The 25,145-nt window shown below is 40.3% G+C and overlaps 1 pseudogene; it reads left to right on the forward strand.

Moving 5' to 3' along the window:
* The first annotated feature begins 51 nt into the window (after nt 1-51).
* LOC133027453 (phospholipid-transporting ATPase ABCA1-like) lies at nt 52-25,145 on the forward strand (annotated as a pseudogene).

The following is a 25,145-nucleotide window of genomic DNA, read 5'->3' on the forward strand; positions in this document are numbered from 1 at the left end:
ACATTGTGTGTTTTCCAGGATCACATCATTGTCTGGTAGCTGTACAGATCCATGGAGTTTTTCAGACAGCTCTTCCTCCTGCTCTGGAAGAACACCACATACCGCAGGAGAAACAAGGTGCCCTCTTTCTTCACAGGTTTAATTTACTTTCTTCACAGAGAAAGTCGATTTTTGATTCTGGAAGAAAAAACAATTAAAGTTTCAATGTGTAGGGTTTAGGGACATCTAGTGGTAAAGTTTCATGTTGCAGTTGAATACCCCTAACCTCGCCTTTTTTTATCAGAATCAGAATGTGCAGGACACACCAGATGACAGTCCTACTGCTCTTTGAAAGAAGTCAAAGTATTGAATTGACTGCTCCCATTGTTCTCCTCATGTAGGTCCAGCTCATCAGCGAGCACCTCCTGCCGCTCTTCTTCTTTCTCCTCCTCGTCTTATATAGAAAGACCAACGTTTCGGTCAAAACAGGGCAATGTGAGTTATATGATGCAATATGTCAATTCACACATGCTCCCACACAGGTCAAAAACTGTCCATTTACCAACCAGCTAAAGAGGATTATGTCACTCTGAGTGATGCATTTCCCCGACACGCACATTTGTTTTCCTGACCTGTGAAGTTCTTGAACTGAAAATTCTTCATTTGTCGGTTAGAACTTTACTTTTACAACGTGATATACCATGACGTTTTAAAGATGGACACAAGATGTATTCCAAGTAAAGGAGGAGAAATTTAAAAATAAACTGAAAGTAAATACAAAGTAAGAACACTCTTTTCCCTCTTTGCTGTTTTGGTCTTCGTCGGATCAGTCTTCCCTGTAAAAGCAGCTCATGTCCGGTCCATGATCATTATTATCCATCAGTTGTGCAAAAAGGTTCATCTTCTTGTGTTGTATCTCCTTGTCTTTTATTCATAGGTCATTTCCAAAACAAAGCTTTGCCATCAGCGGGCACCTTGCCCTGGATTCAGGGTATCGTCTGCAACACCAACATCAACAAACCCTGCTCCCCCAGCCCGACACCAGGGGAGACCCCGGGACAATTTGGCAGCTTTGACAACTCAATGTAGGTAGACGAGAGAAAGAATGGACAGATGTGAGGACTGGTGGTGTTCTCAGAAAGAAGATTCATTGTTCATGCACTAATCCATGAGATTAAAAGACAAAACTATTTAAAATTAGAAGCCAAGAATTGTGTTATAATTAGTTATGATAAATCAGCATCAAGTTGGTGTTTGCGGTTAACTGAAATATGTCTGCAGCAGTTATATACAACTTGACTGTTGTGTTTGTTCCTGTAATGAAATTCTTTTTTTGCTCTGCTCCCACAGACTCTCGGTTCTTCGTGGACACCCACACTATTCTGTCCTACGTTGGAAGCCGAAGCTTCTCAGGCTTTCAGGATCTGATGGAGAGTACCACAGGTTGTTTGAATATCCTATAGCACTGACATGCTGACATATTGTTACTTCAACACACTACTGTTTACTTTTAATATGCACTTTACTCAGAAAATAATACCTCAGGGGGGGCAATGTTGGAAATATGCCAGAAATATGTCATTAGATATATTTATGAGTCCAGTTATTGTAGTATGGCAAAACACAACGTTCAAAAGAATGATGTCATGGTTACCCTTTAAGATTGCTTTCCAGGAAACTGAATAAATGATGTACATTGGGAAACCCACTCCTTGGCTTCTGTCAGTGAAGTTGTTAACAAAGTCATCGTGTCTTTGAGAACAGGGAGACGAGATGACCATAGCGTTTCAATCAGAGAATACATCAATGAAGGTTTCTTTGTCATGTAGTTGAACTGTACTGGTACATATAAATGAGGAAAATGCAATCATCACTAATCTCACCCGATCTTTTTCTGTCAGACCTCACGGACATCAGTCCGGCTTTAGACACAATATCCAAGCTGGCTGTCTTCATGGATAAAGCAAGGCATTTATCTGATCACTTAACTTTCTGTATTTCAATATTTGATTGGTCTCAAAACTGGACAAAATATTTTTTATTATCAATAAGTCTCAAACAAGTGCATCTTTATTATTTTTTACCGGTCTCTGATCTTGATGTTTAGGCTGAATGAATATTTTATATATAGGCTGAATAATGTGGATTTGTCATAATCTCAACATTAAACAATCAAGGTTGTTCGTTGTTCATATATGATAAAGAATCCTCTTTTGAGGGTTTACTGGTTTAATGTTGTGCTTACTGCAGGGTCAGAAAGTTTCAGTTAATGATTCATCGCCTCGCCTTGGATGAATACATTGAAGACCTAGATGGTGACAACAACAGCAGTAAGAGGTTTTGCAGTTTGGGGTTTTCATGCATATCGCTGATTTAAAGGAGATTTTTTTCTTTTGTAAGCTTATAGACTTGATAAATTGCTGTGTTACAAAAAATCTGGCAAGTGATGAAGAAGAGGGAGATGAGATGACTTTCACAGGGCTTTTCAGTCAATTTCCTGCTGTTCTGCGTGCACTTTTTATATCGTTGAACCTGGTTTGTTCAATCAAACATTTGTCCCCCGTGGTCTCTTCTTTCCTGCCCTGCAGCTCTTTTCTGTGAAAGTTTGATCCAGAGTCTGGAGAACCACCATCCCCTCTCTACCGGAAAATTACTCTACACACCAGACACACCTGCAATAAAACGAGTCATGAAAGAGGTACAACATCAATGTGTTGGAGAGGTTGTTGGGTAAAAAGGCTGAGGTTAGATTTTTTTAACAGGTTAGGCGACAATCCTAACCTGTTAAAAAATTTCTAAAAAGACAATAACTTTTTGTCTGCAGGCGACAAAACACCCAGTCAGGTCGATGACTACCTTTCTGCAAATGTGTGTCTGCTAAATAGACGGAAACTGATTAATGAGAACACATTTTTCACTTCTGTCATTTTACATATCTAACGCATGTGTCATTAGCATCTAAAGCCTCAGTGCATTGCCCGTTGTAAACATTCCTGTGTGTAATGGGCTGTTAGCTTGGCCTGTGGTATTGCTGGTTTCAATTTTTTTTCTGAAATTGTAAAAGTGGCATGCATTAATTAGGCCGTGGCAAGTTAAGACAGGCTTTGGGACTCACCAGACCCAAGACAACGCCACTTTGTAGTCGTTGATTACACATGCCAAATGTGGAGCTGGTAGGATGAACGGTTGTCAACATATGCAAACAACAGACAGAGATTTCTAGAATAAGTAGATGAATTTCTTGACAAAAGTCAATGAATTTCTCTAGTAGCAGGCAAATGTTTTTCTTTACAATTTATAGAAGATTAATCATTTAATCCGCATGATTTTTGTATCAAGTGTTTTCTGCTGCTCTACTTGTTGTAAGCTAACTTAGAACATCATGAGGTGAATACGTCCCTGAAAGATAACTACAAGTTGTTGTCTGCTGAAGGTGAACAAAAACTTTGAGGACCTGCAGATTCTCCAGCAGCTGAAAGAAGCCTGGATGGAGGTGGGACCTCAAGTCAAGAGATACATGGAGAGCAGTCAGAATCAACATCTGCAGGTCTGACTCATCAACCACTATTAGGGGATGAATCTGTTGTCACATATTTTGCTAAAAGCCATTCTCTTGAATAATGTGTCTGTGTGCAGGATTTGCTGAGAAGGCCAGAGGTTGAAGTCCTGGTAAAACAGCGTTTGTCAAAAACGTCCTGGACGACCTCAAAAATCTCACAATTCCTGTCCACACCCTCACCAGACGCCCCTATGAATCCTAAATCCCCCCCGACCTGGCTGGACATCTACAATGACATCAACCTCATCATCACCACTCTCGCACAAGTCACTGAGGTTCTTTCTCTCTTTTTTTCAAAATTTCCATGCTGCTTTTGAAACAGGCAACGCATTTTTAATTTCAGCCTTTAGTTTGTAAACGTGTGTAGCAGAATTTGTATAAAAGTATTTGTAAGTTTTTAATTGTTTCACTTTATGTTAATTTTTTCTTTCTGCTGCAGTGTTTCTCTCTGAACAAACTGGAGGGGTTGGAGAGTGAGGGTCACTTGATTGACAGAGCATCTGAGCTGCTGGAGGACGGACAGTTTTGGGCAGGTGTAGTTTTCCTGCTGCCCAACTCTACATCTACTGAGCTGCCGCCTCACGTCACCTACAAGATCCGAATGAGTAATGTGGCCAGCACCGTGAAGCCTGACGGGTACTGAAAAGACAACCGAATCTAATCCTGCTTCTTTTTCACGTTAAAGAAGTAATAGTGTTTTGGTTTTGTCCTCACTAATAATTAACTTTTCTCTGAGAAAAAGAGACTTAAAACATAATGGAGTAGTTTGCTTATCATCATGTTTTAATAACAGTGAATGCATAACCTGCTTCTCTGTTGTTATTTTTCTTCAGGTTTTGGGCTCCTGGCCCATCATTTGACATGCGCTACATTTTGGGCGGCTTCGTTTACGTGCAGGACCTGGTGGAACAAGCTGTGAATCGCGTCTTGACTGGAGTTAAACAGACTACGGGCATCTACATCCAGCAGATGCCCTACCCCTGCTATACAGTGGATTTATAAGTCGTATGTTGGGAGTAGTCAAATGCATCCACAATCTCCCATCTGGATCACTGACTTAATCCCAGTCGTTCGTTAAGGATCACATTCGCATAAACCAATTAAAATCTAATAATTTAGAAATAACTAATTTAGACAATAGTTAATTCATAGTATTCTAATTATTTAATATAACCAAATCAAAATGTGCTTCTCTAAGCTTTCACAGCGTCATTATTTTTTGCATTTGGAAGAAATTTAAATTCTGAGTACTAGTTCTCAGTTTTATCCTGATTTTCCTCAGATTTTTCAAAGATTTGAAAGAAATGATGCCACTCTTCATGACTTTGGGCTGGATCTACCCGGTCTCCATGATCATAAAAGGTGTGGTGTACGAGAAGGAGGCGAGACTGAAGGAAACCATGAGGATTATGGGTCTGGGAACAGGAGCGCTGTGGCTCAGCTGGTTCATCAGCAGCTTGGTTCCTTTCCTGGTTACTGAAGCGCTTCTTATTGGTGTGCTCAAGGCTAGTATCCACTCACTCTGCAGCAAACATATTAAAATACAAATTAATACACATTAATGCTGAATGCCCTCTTGTCTTATTTCTTTCCAGTGGGGGGAAATTTTGCGATACAGCGACCCGTCTGTCGTCTTTTTCTTCCTCACGGCGTCTGCCACTGCCACCATCATGCAGTGTCTCCTCATTTGTACCTTCTTCTCCAAATCCAACATGGCTGCTGCCTGTGGGGGACTCATATACTTTTGCCTCTACCTGCCTTCTGCAGTGATTGCTATGAATAGCCAACAACTCAACACTACACACAAAATCCTCGCTGTAAGTCAAATAAATATGGGTACAATCAAAGTTAACACTTAAGTTAAGTATATGTAATTCATTAAATAGAATTATATGGAGCGTTTGTAGTAGGCATCATATCAAAGAGTGTCTGCTAGATTAAAAATGGTTTGTTCTCCTTTCCTCAGAGTTTTCTCTCTTCTGTGGCGTTTGGGTTCGGCTTTGAGTATTTCATTAAGTATGAGGAGCAAGGTGTGGGCATCCAGTGGTACAACCTGCACTCCTACCCTGTGGAAGAAGAACCCTACAGTTTCATTATCTCTATCATCATGCTTTATGTGGACGCCTTCATCTACGCCATTGCAGCCTGGTACATCGAAGCCGTGTTTCCTGGTATAACTTCATTCACTTTCATGTGAACTTAATCTGCCGGAAGTTTTGGAGTTTTGGAGTTTCAAAAATACATTGGACGAATTAAGAACAACATTTTGACCGTACAGGTTCTATCTCAGGCATAATCTTTCTTGGACTGTATTTGTGAGGAAATATATTAAGATTCTCAGTCATGCAGGTCATGGTGTCTTTAAGAGTTGTTAAATGTTCACATGGGCAACTGGACTTGCAAGAAACATAAGTTGCCCATGTACACATGTGGAACTCCTGAGGATATCTGATATGCGAGGAGTATAGTGTGCCATTCATTCCCAGTCTAGGAGTTAATGTTATGGCACCATGAATGCAATGTAAAGGAGAAAAGTTCAAAGTTCAAACAGTTCAGTTAACCTTCTAGGTGAATGGTCGAGTGAGCATCACTGATTTTGAGATGGAGTAGGATGGTGAAATTTAATATTTAATCCATCTGTAAGTCTTCAGAATATGACAAGACTCAAGTACCATACTATTCTGTCACCTAATTTAAAAAGAAAGACAATTGAATTGCTTAAGATTAATTGTAACTCTTAAAGTTTTTTATTTCACCAATTTTTTATAAATTCTTAACTAATGACTGAAAAAAAGCTAATCATTTGCCGGGGTTGCTGTAGTCTTTTTGATCACTTTCCCACCTCGTTAAGCAAAATGCAGTGTTGTTTTTGCCATTTTAGCTGTAGATTGGTGCAACATTGTTATCACTGTCATTTTAATCACAACAGATACTATATGAGCACTTTTCTGAAAACGGCTTTTAATAACAAATTCAGTCTCAGATTAAACTGTCCTGTCCGCCATTTGAACTAGGATTTTAGAATATGTTTGTTTTTGTTTCTACCAGGTGAATATGGGATCCCGAAGCCTTGGTATTTCATCTTCCAGATTAACTACTGGATTGGAGTTCCCCTGGAGGCAGGCATGTCAATCCCACCGCCACCCGCAGAGCAGGATGGAGGTATGAGACTCCAGATGTTGTATTTCTGCTGTTCTTCCGTTGTCATCCAAAGGTACAATCACACTTACAGTTGGCTATGGCTTTGTCTCATCAGCATTTAGTTTGTACTCAAAGTCACATGACTGATTGGTTAGTGATTGGACAGAGTTCTCATGACCCGTCTGTCCGGTTACAGATTATTTTGGCAGGTTGGCTGTCCAACGTCTTCTCTGCTTTGTATAACAGCTCAAAGACTCAAATGGTAGTTTTCACAAGCAAGTTAGCTAAAAATAAAAAGTGAATGAGCTGAGACAATAAGCATGTTACCTGTAATTATTAAAATTGCATTGAGACTGAAGCAGAACATGAGCAATCAGTCCAGTCCAAATTGTTTTGTTGACATAGGAGTGTGATTTTTGCTATACCCATAATCCCTGTCATTAGGGAGTTATTTTCTATAGGGCTGTGTCATATGACCAGATTCCCATATCCTGAGAGTTAATTTCTTATCCAGTTTTATAGAAGGTGACTGAGGTGATCAATACCTATCTACCTAGAGATATGGTGCCGTTCGAAGATGTGTCTGTAATGCGATATTGTGTTTTAAATGGAAAAGTTCATTGGTTGGTTCGAGTCTGTATGTTGGCGACAGCACATTTCAAAATTGTGAGGAAAGATCCCAATTCTGATTGTAGATGTTGATTTTTAGGAAGATCGACCACTTCAATGATGGATAACATATGTTGTATCTTCAAAGTATAAAAATTGTGTGTCTGTCGTCAGATCACATTGAAGCAGAGCCTAGTAACTTGATCCTGGGCGTGAACATCAGTAACCTGGTGAAAATCTACAAGAGGGGGGCCAAACTGGCTGTAAACCACCTCAACCTGAAGTTCTATGAGGGACAGATCACCTTGTTTCTCGGCCAAAAACGGAGCTGGCAAGACCACAACCATGTGAGCTCAGCTGAGAACTGAAAAAAGATGTATATCCGCTATAATGTCTTCTATTATTATCTTTTAGAGTTTTAAATTTTTGTAGAAATAAGATGCAGAAATAATCTTTTTGGTTGAGCAATGAGAAGAAAGAAAAAGAAAAGCCTAAAAACCTTAACTTACATATTTCAGTTTTTACATATCTTGATTATGCATTATTTAGCTATTACTGTATGTAAAACATATGGTGTAGATGCAAACCGTCTCTTAACCTATTGTAATTTATTGTTGTTTTCTGTATAAAATATGGGATTATGATCTAATCTAATGAGAAACGTATTTTAATTTTATTTTTAAATTTTTTTTATGTTAGATCCATTCTGACGGGCCTGTTCCCACCAACCTCTGGGACAGTCTACATCAAGGGGTTGGACATTCGCCATGACATGGACATAATCCGAAGGATGCTGGGAGTTTGTCCACTACACAATGTCCTGTTTGACATGTAAGATTTAGGTCTCCCATTCCTGTATCTGGACACATTATTCACATTATTTGAAATAAATAAGTTTAATAAACCATTTTATTTAAAGGAATAGATTGATTTTGACAGATTTTCACATTTTGTCTGCATCTCTGTCTGTCTCTTTCTCTCGCTCTGTCTGTCTCTCTCAGGTTAACAGTGGAGGGGCAAGTGTGGTTTTATGGACGTCTGAAGGGTTTGTCTGAAGCAGAGGTGAATGCTGAGCTGGACACTTTGTTGGACAATGTCGGTCTGCTGCACAAACGACATGAACAGACCAAAAACCTCTCTGGTAAAATCACTAGATTAGCTTAACATGTAGAGCTATGTTAATTTTGAGGGGTTCATCAATTTTTGATTGTTGAATATCTCTTGTTCTTTTCCACAATGAAAACTGTCCCTCTGTGTTTGTGTCAGGTGGCATGCAGAGGAAGCTGTCTGTGGCGATAGCATTTGTAGGGGGATCCAAGGTGATTGTTTTGGATGAACCTACAGCTGGAGTTGATCCTAATGCCCGCAGAGGGATCTGGGATCTTTTGCTCAAATATCGCAAAGGTGTGGAACTAAGGGCTGTATCTCAACTGTGGTGGCAGTTGGGGGTCAGGATGAGAAGACCTGGGAACATTTTTCTAGGTGGAAAGATGATTAATTGTGCCCGAACATAATATCAAGAAATTACTGAATTTAGTAAGTGACAACTAAAATATATTAACGAGGAGAAGAAAATCAAATAGCTAAGAACAGCTGCTGTGTATGGGTGAAAACATTTTATTTGAATGGGAGGAATAAAACTGACCAGCTTATTCCGCCGAGGAGCTTTGGAAAGGTTCAGTCTTAAAGCTCTGCTATCATTTGTGCTACAGTTTCTCAAACTAAGCTTCTTATATTTTTAAATTAGTCCTTTCATTCTTTTCTCTATCCATCAGTACTGCTGTTGAGCAGATCTTAAAGCTATGCATACAATTATTTACAATTTAAACAGTTCATCAGCCTGAAAACATGATGCCAACCTAAACATACGAGACGACTCAAAATGTCAAGACTGAGTGAATATATTTCTCTGCTGTTTTCTCCATCAAGACCGGACCATAATCTTGTCCACTCACCACATGGATGAGGCAGAGCTGTTGGGTGACCGGATTGCCATCATCTCCGAGGGGAAGCTCTCCTCCTGCGGCTCACCGCTCTTCCTGAAATCCCATCTGGGATCTGGTTATTACCTCACTGTGGTGAAGAGGGAAGGACTGAACACCCGTACTCCCAGCAGCACCAGTATCTGCACCAGCACCAAAAAGCTTCCACCTCTAAAGGTTTGGTTTCTTTTCTTAATTTGAAATAACTGTGAGAAGTTAAATGTGCCAAGATTTGATTTTGTTTTAACTTAGTTACCACTATAATTAGTGATAAACCAAGAGTTTTAAAAGTATTTTGCCTGGTGTAGATTATGTGAACCCATCATGTTTGTCCTGCTGCAACTGTTTCAGGAAAGTGAGTCATCCTTGAGGGAGAACACTGGGCTTGGAAGTGAGGAGAACAACTGTGAGTGTTCAACAGCTGTCAAGTGTCTAAACTGAGATGGTAGAAAATAATTGTTATTAAGTGCAGTGTGGTACTCTTACACTCTCTAAAACACCAGTTTTTTATTAATGATTAAATACCGAAGGGATCATGAAGAACTCTTGTTATTCCTCTCTCGTCATCATCATGATAGCAGACCTGGCGGCTTTGCTCGCCTTGGCACAGCACCACATCCCGGGAGCGAGGCTGGTGGACGAGTCAAGACGAGAGGCTGTGATCAACCTGCCGCAGGAGGCTGCTAAGTACAGTAGCCTGGCCGTCTTTCTGTCCGACCTGGATCAGAGGCTCAATGAGCTGGGCATCAGTAGCTATGGAATTTCAGACAGCTCACTGGAGAAGGTACGGCATTTTCATCTACATTGATGGATAAATAAATATGCAACCATCTCATGGCAAGAAACCTTCTAAGCCTTTGGTATACATTCATACTGATCAGCAAAAAGACGGAACAAATATTCAATTAAAACGGGATAGTTCATCCAACTCAACTTTGAGAGCATGAAAAATTCCAGGGTGTCTCTTTAACAAAAGCAAGAAACATAGCTGTATCTTTCACACTGACAGGCTGAACGAATAGGTCAACTTAAATTTTAAACTCTATGGTATTTTAGGGCTGCTACAGTGAAGAGTCTGATGTTTAAATGTGACTTTGTAGATTTACCATTATGTCATAAACCAAAGAGTTGAACTTCACTTTAGATTTTCCTTCGAGTGTCTGAGGAAACAGACGGGAAATCGAAATCTGAGCTGCAGGATGAATCATCCCAAGGCCGACGGCTATCAGCAGGACAAAGAGGGGAGGGACAATGTGCTGAGACAGGTATGCACTAACAATCTGACACACAGAGTAGAAGTGTGTACAAACCACACAGTGTTTCCATGTACAGTCAGAACATGTTTCCAATTGTCCGTTTTCATGCTGCTGTCGTGAAGGAAAAGGCTTTGCGAGCAAGTTACATAAGGAAAAGAACTTTTTGAAAACTAAAACATATTAGTATGGATGTAGCTGTAAACACTGCCTGATTGAGCCTCCACACAACCAGCCCTTGTTATTATTAGTATTCAGGACACTGTGGTACATGACTGCCTTTTGATGAAAGATAATTAAATAGAAACACAACAATAAACATTGACACTGATAAGAGTCTATGTATTTTTCCTCCCAATATATTAGAGTTAGTTCTCATCCTGGGTCTCTCCTGTTTACAGAATCCCAGGAGACAGATCTGAGCAAAGACGGCCGAGGTGGGATCCCCATGACCGACTGGAGGCTGATGTGGCAGCAGATGGGGGCTCTCTTTGTTAAGCGCTGGCTTTATACTCGGAGGAGCTGCAGAGGACTCTTCGCTCAGGTGATGGCAAACACCAGCAGCAGTAGTTGGAGAGATGAGTCAAAAATCATCTGTCATCATTTGCCTCCATAGTGTTTCCATAATATAGAGGACAGTTTAACTCAGGCCAGGAAGATGATAAATATGTGCGTGTTGGAAGTCTCGTATGGGGTCTGACTGGCTTTAATATAAACAGGAGGAACGAAGGCCAGAACAGCAACTGTTAGTCGTTTGACAAAATGAATTGTTGACTGCAGATGTGCCAGAATGGGAATTAGCTATCAGAGAAACATTCATCTGATGTTAGAAAATCAATCAGCTGAAGTTTTCTTCATGTTTCAGATTGTTCTTCCTCCCATGTTGCTCCTGGTTTTCCTCCTCGGCCTAGGCATAAAGCAGTCTGAGAAGTTACCCAGTCTGCAGCTGCAGCCGTGGATGTACGGACAACAGTACACCTTCTTCAGGTTGGCCTCCACTCCAATATTCAGTATCTTCTTCAGCACAGAAAGGATTTTGTGAATGACAATGTTTTACTCTATCAGAGGTAACAAGCCGCTAACTGAAGGTGTAATTCTGTTCGCTTTCTTCACTCAATGACTTATGAGTTATTTCGTCACCTCTGGTTTGGTATTTACAGCAACGATGCCGCTGGGAACCCAGCCATGGAGAAGTTACTGGAAGCTCTACTGGACCAGCCGGGTTTTGGTACCAAGTGCATGGAGAGAGAGGAAGAGGACAACAGCCTGTAAGAGAATCTCTGTGAACACACAAGTATATCTAACTGGCATCACTTGTCATAAAGGGACAAAGGTTCTGAGACAATAGATTATTAATAAATAGATTAAAAAAAATAACTTTTGTCGTGGAATTTTACCAATAATCAAGCACAAGTCAGCAACTATTCTTTCTGGAGTTTTAATTCTACATCAACAGATGGGCATCAACGTACAAGACCATGGCAAGGATTTCATACACTGAGCAATGACATGCAGGACACACAGCAGTTTTAAACACTCACAAGCTCCTCCTGTGAGAGGAACACATGTTTATCAATTAACCTCTTTGATCTTTAGAAATAGGTGATCGGTATCCTGTCTTCTCCTCGGTCTCAGGCCCCTTGAGTGAAACATCTGTTTTCAAGGGTCTCTTGTCAACATTTTACAACCCCCTCACATCCCCTTTCCTGTGACCTCTTTGTTAGGTGACCCTGTAAGTGAGGGAGTCATATAACATCAGTTACTTTGAGAAACACCCTGATAACTAAGAGAATCCATTTGCTCATCTTTCTATACATCAAAGTAGTTCCTTCCATCAATCAATGCCCAAATGTTAAAATTCCCACCACACTTTATCATACAGAAGTAGACATTTGTCTTTAGTTTGCTTGACAACATCATCTACTCTATATTAGACAATTCATGTTAAAAAATAAATACTTTCAAGCATCAAAGTGACAGGAACATTGTCTTCACGAGATTTGAAAGAATCTTAATGCTTTTAAATATTACTTTATTTTGAATTTCAGATAGTCTGACTGCATTCCATGTTTAATGCACAAACACCCACTGTGTTGAATCCCTGTTCTCTCTGCAGGAGTCATCAGTGTGAAGGTGAGCAGGATGGCCTGTTCATGCGACCACAGGTGTCCAACTCCACTTGGCAGGTGTTCAACGGAGGAAACTGGAGCTTAGACAGACCTTCTCCTGAATGTCAGTGCAGCTCAAAGGATGTTGATCGTATTCTCCCTGACTGTCCGGACGGTGCTGGCGGACTGCCACCGCCACAGGTCTGACTTTGCATCAGGATCAGCAGTGTTGATGCAATCATTTGGATGTTTGTTCAGTTATAATTTTAATGCAAAACAGAGCTAACTTCTGCTTGAGCCTTGCAGCATTTCCCTTTGACTTTTAATTGAAATTTTTGGTTTGTAAACTTTTCAGATTAGGAGCCTGACTGGAGACATCCTCCAAAATCTAACGACTTACAATTTGTCTGATTATCTGGTGAAAAGCTACTCTCAGATCCTCACGGAAAGGTACTTCATTAACAATGATGAAATAACATTTATTGTCTTTTACAGGCCTTTCATACTTGTTCTTCTCTAGTTAAGGTTTATAGTTGTGATTATTGTCAACATTAAAGCTTACATCTCAAAATGAATGATGATAAATGCAAGTAGCAAATATTTTGTTTCGGAAAATATTAGAGTCAGACTGCTAATGATTTTTATGGCCTGATGCCGAAATTCGATATTAGGTTGTAAAACATTTCCGATACCAATAAATTGGCTGATAATACATGTATTTTAAGATGTGTTTATCAAACCCTAATTGAGGCATGATACTTAGAGTTACAGTTTAATGATAAACTTAATTATAAATAACTATAAATTAAAACACAAATGCAACCAAATATATAGAACTTGAATTAATAAAGCTAAGATAAAGGCACATTTGTATTCTGTAAAATATTAGTGTTGATATTGATATCTTGTGTGTGAAAAGCTCATATTTAGTGCCCTTCCGTCCCTTGCAATTATTTTTTTTATTATCTAACTAATAACATTATTAATAGCTTTGTTTTTAAGAGCTTATTTATTTTGGGTTTACATTTTACAAACATCATTAAGACCATGCGACACAAACATTTCCCCCCAAATGGAATAAATGCATGAATGGTGTGATCAATCAATCAATCAATCAATCAAGTTTTATTTGTATAGCCCACATTCACAAATAACAATTCGTCTCATAGGGCTTTAACATTGTGTGACATCCTCTGTCCTTAACCCTCAACAAGAGTAAGGAAAAACTACTAAAAACCCTTTTCACAGGTAAAAATATGTAGAAACCTCAGAGAGAGCCACATGTGAGGGATCCCTCTCTCAGGACGGACAGAAGTGCAATAGATGTCAGGTGTAAGAAAACATCATCAGGATTTTTAGCAGCATCGATGAGGGTAAACATTTTTCAATACTATGTGTCAGGCAGTCCCGCTGCAATCACAGTCTCTGGCCAGCAGCCAGCAAGACCGCGATCCAGCATCAGGATGGGATCCACTATAATCCGCAGTCATTGTCCACCGCCGCCAGTTAGAATCCATTATCAGCTGCCGCCTCGGTCGTGGTCCCTCATCATCCGATGCCAACGCGACAAAGGATCCTCCATTACAACGACGATCAGCTGGCACGATACAGAATCCACCGAACTGGATCCACCATTGCGACCTCTGACGCGCGATCCACAATCATATCCATGGTGCGGCCACAGCTGTGGCCCTGCATCCGCGGGCGCTAAGGCACAGAAACTCCGGGAAAGGGGTCAGGTTAGTAACATGTACTGATCAGATAAGAATTATCTTGATGTGATAAATATGGAGAAAAGGAAGGAGAAGCAGGAAAGAGAAGCTCCGTGTGTCTTGTGTCATAAATTCCCTGTGCGTCTTAGCATCATCAGGGGTTTTTGCCATTTAATCAATTTTGGAACATCGCACTAATTAGCTCTAACTATAAGCTTTATCAAAAAGGAAGGTTTTGAGTCTACTTTTAAACGAACAGAGCGTGTCTGCTTCCCTAACTGAAAGTGAGAGATTATTCCACAGGAGTGGGGAGTGATGGCTAAAAGCTCTGGCTCCTACTCTACTTTTAGAGACTTTAGGGACAACAAGTAAACCTGAGTTCTGGGATCGGAGTGCTCTAGTAGGTTGATATGGAACTAACATCTCTTTAAGGTAAAGAGGTGCCATATCATTAAGGGCCTTGAAGGTGAGGAGGAGAATTTTAAATTCTATTCTAGATTTAACAGGAAGCCAGTGTAGCGATGCTAATACTGGAGAAATGTGCTCTCTTTTCTTAGTTCTCGTCAGGACACGTGCTGCGGCATTTTGGACCAGCTGCAGAGTCTTTAACGACTTACTGCTGGAGCCTGATAATAGTGAATTACAGTAGTCCAGTCTCGATGTAACAAAGGCGTGGACTAGTTTTTCTGCATCTTTTTGCGAAAGGACATGTCTGATTTTTGAGATATTACGCAAGTGGAAAAACGCGGTCCTAGAAATTACTTTTAAGTGACTATTAAAGGACAAATCAGGATCGAAGATCACTCCCAAGTTCCTGACTGTGTCATTGGAAGCAAGGGCAATGTCATCTAGCGCAGCTATATCATTAGATAATGTATCTCTAAGGTGTTTAGGGCCGAGTATTATAACCTCTGTTTTATCTGAGTTTAATAAGAGAAAATTGCGGGTCATCCAGGTTTTTATGTCCCTGAGACATGCTCGAAGTTTAGTTAATTGATTACTTTGATCAGGTTTTATTGACAAATATAACTGGGTGTCATCCGCATAGCAGTGGAAATTTACCGAGTGTGTCCTGATAATGTTTCCTAGTGGAAGCATATATAATGAGAATAAAATTGGTCCGAGCACAGACCCCTGTGGGACACCATGGTTAACTTTGGTGTGCACCGATGACTCATCATTGATTTGAACGAATTGGGAGCGATCAGCAAAATAAGATTTAAACCAGTTTAAGGCCGTTCCTTTAATGTTAATTAACTGTTTTAGTCTCTCTAATAAAATTTGATGGTCAATTGTGTCGAATGCTGCACTGAGATCTAACAGAACGAGGACAGACACTAGTCCCTGATCTGAAGCTATTAGAAGGTCATTAGTGACTTTTGCCAGGGCTGTCTCTGTGCTGTGATTGGTTCTAAACCCAGACTGAAAGTCTTCATATATATTATTTTCCTGGAGAAACTCACACAGCTGATTGGCTACAACTTTTTCTAAGATTTTAGATAGGAAGGGGAGATTAGATATTGGCCTGTAATTTGCTAAAACCTCTGGGTCTAGGGTGGGTTTTTTGAGTAGGGGTTTGATTACAGCTATTTTAAAAGACTGTGGTACATAACCTGATGATAATGACAGATTGATTGTGTTAAGTAACGAATTATCTATTAGGGGCAGAATTTCTTTAAGTAATTTAGTTGGAATCGGATCTAAAATACAGGTTGTTGGTTTAGAACCTGAGACTATTTTGGTAAACTGATCACGGGTGATCAGAGAGAAGCTGTCTAAGTAATGGGAAGGATTCTCAGCCGTTTCTGAAATCTCTATTGTTGGGAGGGTATTAGTGCCAATTGAGGGCAGGAGATGATTGATTTTATTTCTAATAGTTAGAATTTTATCATTAAAAAAGGTCATAAAGATATTGCTATTTAGGGATCGAGGAATACTGGGTTCGGTGGAGGTGTGACTCTCTGTCAGCCTGGCTACAGTGCTGAAGAGAAACCTTGGGTTGTTTTTATTCTCTTCTATTAGTTTTGAATAATAGGCAGCTCTTGCTTTCTGGAGAGCCTTTTTATATGCTTTAACACTACTCTTCCAGTCTAGGAGATTTTCAACACTGTTGCTGGAGCGCCACTTCCTTTCTAGTTTTCTTGATATTTGTTTCAACTCATGTGTCTTGGAATTATACCACGGAGCTAATTGACTATGTTTTACACATTTCTTTTTTAGAGGCGCTATTGAGTCTAATGTTAATCGTAATGAGTCTGCAGAGCTATCTACGAGGTGGTCAATCTCAAAAGAGCTCGGGTTTTTAAAGGATTTGTTGTTTATGTCGACGGATAATACGGGTTTAAATGTAATCGGAATTATTTCCTTAAATTTAGCTACAGCACTATCAGGTAGACATCTAGAAAATGAGTTTTTTATTAGGGGCATATATTCAGATAGTGAAAAATCGAAGGTTATTAAATTATGGTCTGATAGTACTGGATTGCGCGGAAGTACTGTTAAATGTTCAATTTTGACACCGTATGATAACACAAGGTCAAGTGTGTGGTTACAACAATGAGTAGGTTGATGTACACACTGACTGAAACCAATTGAGTCTAGTATTGAAATAAATGCTACGCTCAGGCTATCTTTATTATTGTCAACATGAATATTAAAGTCACCAACAATAATAATTTTATCGGTCTTTAGGACTAGGTTTGATAAAAACTCAGGGAATTCTGTTAGAAATTCAGTATAAGCCCCAGGAGCACGATAAACTACAGCAAATACGATTGGCTGTTGGTGTTTCCTGGATTGACTTGGAAGACTAAGAACAAGACATTCAAATGAGTTGTAGCTAAGTTTAGGTTTAGGATTAATTGATAGACTGGAATTAAAAATAGCAGCAACTCCACCTCCTCGCCCGAGTTCCCTGGGGACGTGTGAATTTATATGACTGGGGGGAGTAGATTCATTCAAACTGACATATTCATCAGGATGCAGCCACGTCTCAGTAAGGGACAATAAATCTATATTGTAGTCTGAGACTAGTTCATTAACTAAAATAGCCTTTGAGGACAGTGATCTAATGTTTAAAAGACCAAATTTGAAAATCTTTGTTTCCTGTGTTGTTCCAGAGGTTGTGTTAATAAGTATAAGATTATTGTGTGGAGTTCTCGCTCTGTTATTGTTTAATTTAAATAATTTAATCGGACGGTAGACAGAGACAGTGATATGTCTAATATCACATTAAAAGATAGCTATAATGATAACATTCACGTAAATACAGAGATTTCAGCCCTGTTTTACACTGCTCGTGTTTCCTGTAAAAATCTTCCTCCTACATTCACTGTTTTCCACTGTTTCAAATTCAGCTGGAAAACCAAGAAAGGGCTGAAGGAATTCAGGTAAGCTGCAGGAATAAATCACCATAATGAAAGAAAATTATCTCCAGTATCCACAGTCAGTGTCTCTAATTCAAACTTCTTCTCCAAAGGACTGAAAAGACGAAAAACTAAAGTTGAATTTCTGTTTTGCAGATATGGAGGTTTCTCCCTCGGGGGCGACGCCACTAAAACTTTAACTCAGGTCCAGGAATTTGTCAGGGCAATCAGGACTCGTAACAGAGTTCCACAGGTACACTGAGGTCTTGGGCTTGTTCAATGAATCCTGCTGTCTCTCTGACTCTTCTCAAGTTTTACAATGTTTGTCGGTTCATCACAGAACAGTTCGTTGGATAATCTTCTTAACCGGCTGCCGGATGTTCTCGGAGGACGGGACAGTCAAAACAAAGTCAAGGTAATGTGTGTCTGTGTGGCAATCGTCTCTCTTCGGTTTCTGCTGTGAGTCTTTAAAGGAAAAATCTGATACATGAAGCAAAGTGTTTCTCTTCATTGTACTTAGGTGTGGTTCAATAACAAAGGCTCGCATGCCATGGTGTCATTTGTCAACGTTATGAACAATGGTCTTCTGAGAGCGGGTCTACCGCGAGATACAGAAAGGAGGAGACACGGCATCACTGCCTACAACCACCCGCTCCACCTCAGCAAAGAGCAACTAAAAAATTAGGGCATGTAAGATATTCAGGTTTAAATTGGTAGATGTTATACTGCCCCCTGTTGTTCTACAGATGTAGTTCATGTCGATCAGGGCACTACAACACTGAGTGATATTCTATTCATGAGGTTTTAAGATTGTCAGGTACTTGATTGCAGTAAAGGAAGAAGATTTTATGGAGTTCGGTAATCTTGGATACATTTTACAGAACTAACCTTCGGCAGTTACTTAAAATCGATTTATGTGGATGTCTGCATTCAGCAGGATTGGACTGATCATTGCTGATTGTGTGTCACTCCTTCAGATCAAAATTAGAACAGAACAGTTGGGTTTCCATCTTTGTCCAGATCGTCATGTCCTTTGTGCCGCCCAGTTTTGTCCTTTTTCTGATCGAGGAGCGAGTTTGCAAAGCCAAACACCTTCAGTTGGTCAGCGGGGTCAAACCGATCCTCTACTGGCTCTCCAACTTCATCTGGGACATGGTCAGTATTTGGGAGAAAGAGTCACATTTCTCATATTTTATGTCATATATTGCCTTTCAATAAGAATATAGTCTGGTTAACATGATTGTCTATGGAAAATGAGAGTCACTGAACTAATGTTCCATTACTCTAGTACACAAACTACTAGGAGAATGACTTCCTCTAATGAAATGTTCATTTTCAGTTGAACTACACTGTTTCAACCACTGTGGTGGTGCTGATCCTCGTTGCTTTCCAGCAGCAATCATTTGTTTTGGGGACAAACCTGCCCGCTTTCGTCCTGCTGCTCTTCTTTTATGGGTACGTTGAAGCAGAATCCACTGACTTCAATCCGTAGTGTTGCTCTCTCAAAATCATCTAATCAGATCCGACTCAAATGACCAGAGAGGCACTGCACTATCTGTTCATGTGCTCCAGGATATTTTTCTTGAGATCTGTTTGTCTCATTATTTTTAGTCTGTCACTAATTTATTTATTAATTTATCATTTTTACAGCATATCCGGGAAATACCTGTTCAAGATCCTTACTTGTCATTTGCTTTTTGCATAACTACAAGACAAACATGTTTGCAGTTTTAATATTTAAATGATCCCTATAGTTGCAGGATTTATATCTTGAAATAAACACTCAATTAAATTTATAAAAGATTAAACGACTTCCATATTACTTTAAATTTACTGTTCATTTTCCACTTGGATCATGGTCTATAACAACAGTAATGTCTCTCTCTGTACTTACTGCATAACTTCATTATAATTTCTAGGTGGTCCAGTACCCCTCTCATGTACCCAGCGTCCTTTGTGTTCAGCACTCCAAGCACAGCTTATGTGGTTCTAAATTCCATCAATCTGTTCATTGGAAGCAGCACCATCATGGTAAGCTATCTCATGGAACCTCATATGGACTTTCAGGGCAAAGAGGGGATAATATGTGACACGACATGAGCTAATGAGTTAAAGTGCTTTTTTCTCTCAGCTACATCACAATAATATGAAAAAATTAATAATCCTAATTCTCCATCATTTAAAGCTTGAATGAAATATCAGCAAACTGTGTAGGATTTTGAGAATTTAAGTTTTAAAAGTGAGACAGGAAAGCCAAAAATCTAGTAATCTGATAGTCTAACGAGACAAAAAAATGATTGACATTGTGTTCCTTTGAATATTCCACATTTACACAGGAGTGGAACAGCCCGATCCTAAATAATGTCTTCCTCATCTTTCCTCATTCCTCTCTGGGACGAGGTATCCACAAAATGGCCTCTAATCCGAATGGGGGAGATCTCCAGGTGCAGGGTATGATGCCAGGAAGTTCGACTCTTGTAACATCAGAAACATATCAATCGGTCGCTGCATAGCATTCATATACATTTTGTTTTATTCTATTTTAAACTGCAGATTATTTTGTTGGACTCCCCTATGTGCTGTGTTTTCATCACCATCCTACAGAAATTGATTACACACTTTCACACATGCAGTCAAACACACATGACCAAATATACAGTATGTGTTTGTGTGCTTCTTCCTTCTCCAGGCAGCCAACCAAATCCACTGCGCTGGGATTTTATTGGGAGGGACGTGTTTGCGATGGCAGCTCAAGGCGTTATCTTCTTAAGTTTCACCGTACTACTGCAATACAAGTTTTTCATACGCTTCAGGTAGGATTATGACTCCTTTTTCCATAGACACCTTTTCTGGTCAATGTTGGATCACAACCTTTGACTTCCTCAGTAATGGTTGCTTGGTTTAAGCTTATCGTCATTCTGACTAAAACATGAACTAATTGTGGAGATGTGGAGCAGTGTAAAGTAAATCAGATTCTCTGTGCTTTTATCTCTGTTAAGGCCTTGGTGGACAAAGCCCAAGATGTCTGCTCTGGGTCCAGAAGATGAGGACGTCGCCAGGGAAAGAGAGAGGGTCAAAACTGGCAAAGCCCAGTCAGACATCCTCACCATGACAGACCTGAGCAAGGTACAACCAGCATACACATCTAAAAAGTTAAACTTAAGCTTGGTGTTTAATTCAATACAAAGAGACTGGGACGTGAAGTTGTACTGTTACATGACACTTTTCACAATTTTAAACACTAAGCCTGATATTATCACAAGCAGCTGTGAGCCTGGAATAAGAGGGGGTCATCCACTTCCAGAAGGTTGGTGGTTTGATCCCTTGCTCCTCCTGGCATTTGGGCGAGATACTGAAAATTACCCAATATTGACCCTGATGAGTGGGTCGACAGTGATTGAATGGTGTTTGTGATTTAAAAAGTCCAATAGCCATGTTGTGAGGAGGCAATCAAAGTTAATTCTCTATGATGGCATAATGATTTAAAATATAATATTGTCACATACAAACTACATGTCACTTGGTGTATTTGAGTTCTGCTTCTATCAAGGAAGTTTCTGCCTTCATGTAGAATTTCCTCTTCCAAAAATGGCAGCATTGTTCATTGTGTTTTTCAGGTTTACAAAGCGGGCAGGAAGCCAGCGGTGGATCGTCTCTGCCTTGCGATTCCACGGGTAGAGGTGAGACATTTTCACGCCACATGCAGCACTCGTCATGTCATATTAAAGTGAAAACAGGGACCGTTCCTAACTTTTGTTCTGATCACCTACTGCAGATACAGTCATTATCTGAAATAATTCATGGTTATCACAGTTTCATTTATAAAAATACAAATTCCATATGTAATTGATATTTGAAAAGTAAATTTAGTCAGTTCAACCCCCACAGCAAATGGATATTAAAACTAACCTTCCTTCAAATGTTTACTCATCATTATTAGTCCATGAACTTAAAAATAATCGAAGAAATTATGACCGAAACGATGGACAAATTACAAAGTTTGTTGTGGCAACCCATCCTTTGGAAGATATTTAGCTTGGTGTAGCCATCCAAGAGTCTTTCTATTCTTGATTTAAACTTTTTAACTCAGTCCTCCTCTTGATCCCAGGTTTTCAATTATGTTCAAGTCAGTGGACTGTCAGCCACTGCAAAAGCTTCAGCTTGTTTTTCTGAAAGTAGCTCATAGTAGAGTTTGAGGTCTGCTTTGGATCCTTGTTCTGTGTTATGAATAAGCCTTCCGACTAGAAGTGCTTAGATATGTGTTGTTGTGTTTGACCTCTAGTGTTTCGGGCTGCTGGGGGTGAACGGAGCAGGGAAGACCTCGACATTTCGCATGCTGACCGGAGAAACAACCATCAGCTATGGAGAGGCTTCCATCAACCATTACAGGTACAAGTGTACACAGGAAATGTCCCTCAAATACATGGATATGATAACGTGGTTATGCTGTGAACTTTTTGTTTGTCAGGAATTACTAAAGATATTGTAATAAGACTGAATTTGCAAACAGTTTTCCGTTATTTAGTATTTAAATAACAGCAAGATCCTTAAGCTTGAAGTCATGATAGTAGTAGCAGTACAATAAAATAAATTGCAGGAGCTCATATTATAAATAGTTAGTAAAATCATGTTTATGTGGTTCTCAGTGTGCAGACAGAGATTGAGCAGGTCTACCGGTCGATGGGTTACTGTCCACAGTTTGACGGCATCAGCGACAAACTGACAGGTCGAGAACATCTGGAGCTGCACGCCCGTCTGCGGGGGGTTCAGGAGGACTCTGTCACCAAGGTAAAGGAACAATTCACCCCAAAACTGAAATGAATGAACACAAAATGATGAAGATGTACCTCCATCTGGCTCTTAGAGTTGTGGATCCTTGCACAAGTTAAACAACACTTGTATCTGAGTTTGTGATTGAAGGTGATGAATACAAATTATGAGTTATTATATTTGAAAAAGTGGATCTAAAGACGCAGCTCTCCCATAAATTCTATATCCGATTTAAAATGTAATTATTAGCAGCCATGTGGGGGGGGAAATGCAACCCTGCTGGCAAACAGACGATGAAAATCTGTCTTAGAATCCAACACTAATGTTGTCAATTCCTACATGTCCAGTAGAGTTCTGTTGGAGTGACAGGTTTGTGCAGATGCAGGGTGTCACAATTACGGGATCTCTTTTGAGCTGTAGGTGGCGCAGTGGGGGGTGAAGACGATGGGACTGATGCAGTACGCTGACCGAGAGGCTGGAAGCTACAGCGGGGGCAACAAGAGGAAACTGTGCACTGCCATCTCCCTTATTGGAACTCCATCTGTTTTATTCCTGGTGAGGATCAAATTCATCCCTCGAAAGAGCTGGAGAGCAATGATCGAACCGGGGAATGCAGCTTGAAGCAGCGACACCCCACTTCCAACAAATAAAATATTTACTGTCAACATATCATCATATTATCTACTGAATTCAATACATAAGAAATTATGGAATGGCATAATTTCCTTTTCTGCCCTTTTCCCAAAAGGCAGTTTGTGTTTACAGCAAGGGGTACGACACATAAGTGCCAAAACATTAATGAACTTGGACATGTAGTACAATAAAGGATCCGCACATTGCCTTTACAAACAGCCACTGCAGGGACAGAGTCATCAGCGACATCATCTGTTTCCCTCATGCTTTTATTTTTGTAATTCATGTCAGGATGAGCCCACCACTGGTATGGACCCAAAGGCCAAACGATTATTGTGGAACTGCATCCAGAGCGTCACCAAAGAGGGACGAGCTGTAGTTCTCACCTCCCACAGGTAGGAGGAGATGTAAATGTAATGTACCCATAAAAAGGGGGGTGATCATCTAACACAAGGCACCCACAAATTCTTATTTAATCATTTGAGCTCTGATTGACTGATCTAATCGACTCACAGTGTAAATGCTAATGTATTTACTCCTGTGTCCTTATGTCAGCATGGAGGAATGTGAGGCTCTCTGCAACAGAATGGGCATCATGGTCAATGGCAGATTCAGGTGTCTGGGATCTGTTCAGCACCTGAAGAACAGGTAAACACATCTACTCCTCTAAAACACGGGTCATTTTAGGGGCATTGAAATGATAGGTTGAAATATACGTTGGGAGTTGAACTCTCATTGCGGTGAAGCGATCTGTGAAGGACCCTCTCTGTGTTTATGATGTCATGGTGAAGCAGCTGACTGAGTGACTTGTTGAGATTTATGGTGATGAGATGACCGCAGTGGTCAGGGCCGGAACAGTTCTGAAATTATGGGAATCGCCGAAGAGAGTATAAACGGACGCTTGCACTGTTTATCTCCAATATATTGATAATAACAAAGCATGACACCTCATCCGGATCCTAATTTCAAACCTGAACTGTCAAGCAATTATTTAAATTTATTTAAATCTTGGATATTTTTTTTCCTGCAATTTATCTTTCAGGTACGGAGATGGCTACACCATCATTATTCATCTGGCCGACTCTGAATCCAACCCGGACTCGTGTCCCGTCAGCACCTACATGAAAAGCTCCTTCCCCAGCATCGAGCTGAAGGAGCTTCACCACAACGTGCTGCAGTTCCAGCTGCCCTCACACGCCTGCTGCCTGGCTCGTGTGTTCCATGTGTTGGCCAACAACTATGAGGAGCTGGGCATCTCGGACTTCTCTGTTTCACAGACCACACTGGACCAGGTGAGCGTGATGGTTTGGATTTTATCCAGGTGAACAGTGAACCGACTGTTCCTCAGTTTACTATTATCACGCTAAAAAAGGAGAAAACAACAAATAGTATCAGACATCTCACCATCACCCTGACCCACCAATATTAATCCTCACTCCCTCACAGGTACTTTTCTAATATGAACTTCCATAATGAATTAATTGCGAAACACTAAAACTGGTTCATTGCTGTAGGTATTTGTCAGCTTTGCCAAAGAGCAAACTGAAGATGACAACCTCACAGATGTGGTCGTCAGCAACAGGGCAGTACAGAGCAACGTGAGCGTACAGCCCTCCGGGATAAATCCTCCAACCATCCACTCGCAGCCACCGGTCAGACCCCCTCAGCAAAGCAAGACGCCACAGCCGCAGACAGTATCATCCGACAGCAAACCGAAAGCGAGGAAATCCAAAAAAAGCCAACTCCAGCAGGGGTAAATCAAAATAAGGCAAATCTAACAGAGAAAAAAGCAACAGTACGGCAATGACCAAATTACCCCAGCCTGTGGAGAAGGACCAGGAAATGCCGGGGACGAGCCGCAGGGGCAAAAGTGGATCAGACAGCAACAACCATGGAGTTTAGGGACAATCCAGTAAATCCAGAAAGTCCAAACGAGTACAGAGCTCCAGTAAAGATCCATCTGCACTTGTTATAGTTGGCAGCAACTCACAGGACAGTGAGCTGCCAAGAAATACAGAAATGTTTTTGTTGTGA

This window comes from Limanda limanda, chromosome 21, assembly GCF_963576545.1.
Source record: "Limanda limanda chromosome 21, fLimLim1.1, whole genome shotgun sequence".
Lineage (NCBI taxonomy): Eukaryota > Metazoa > Chordata > Actinopteri > Pleuronectiformes > Pleuronectidae > Limanda > Limanda limanda.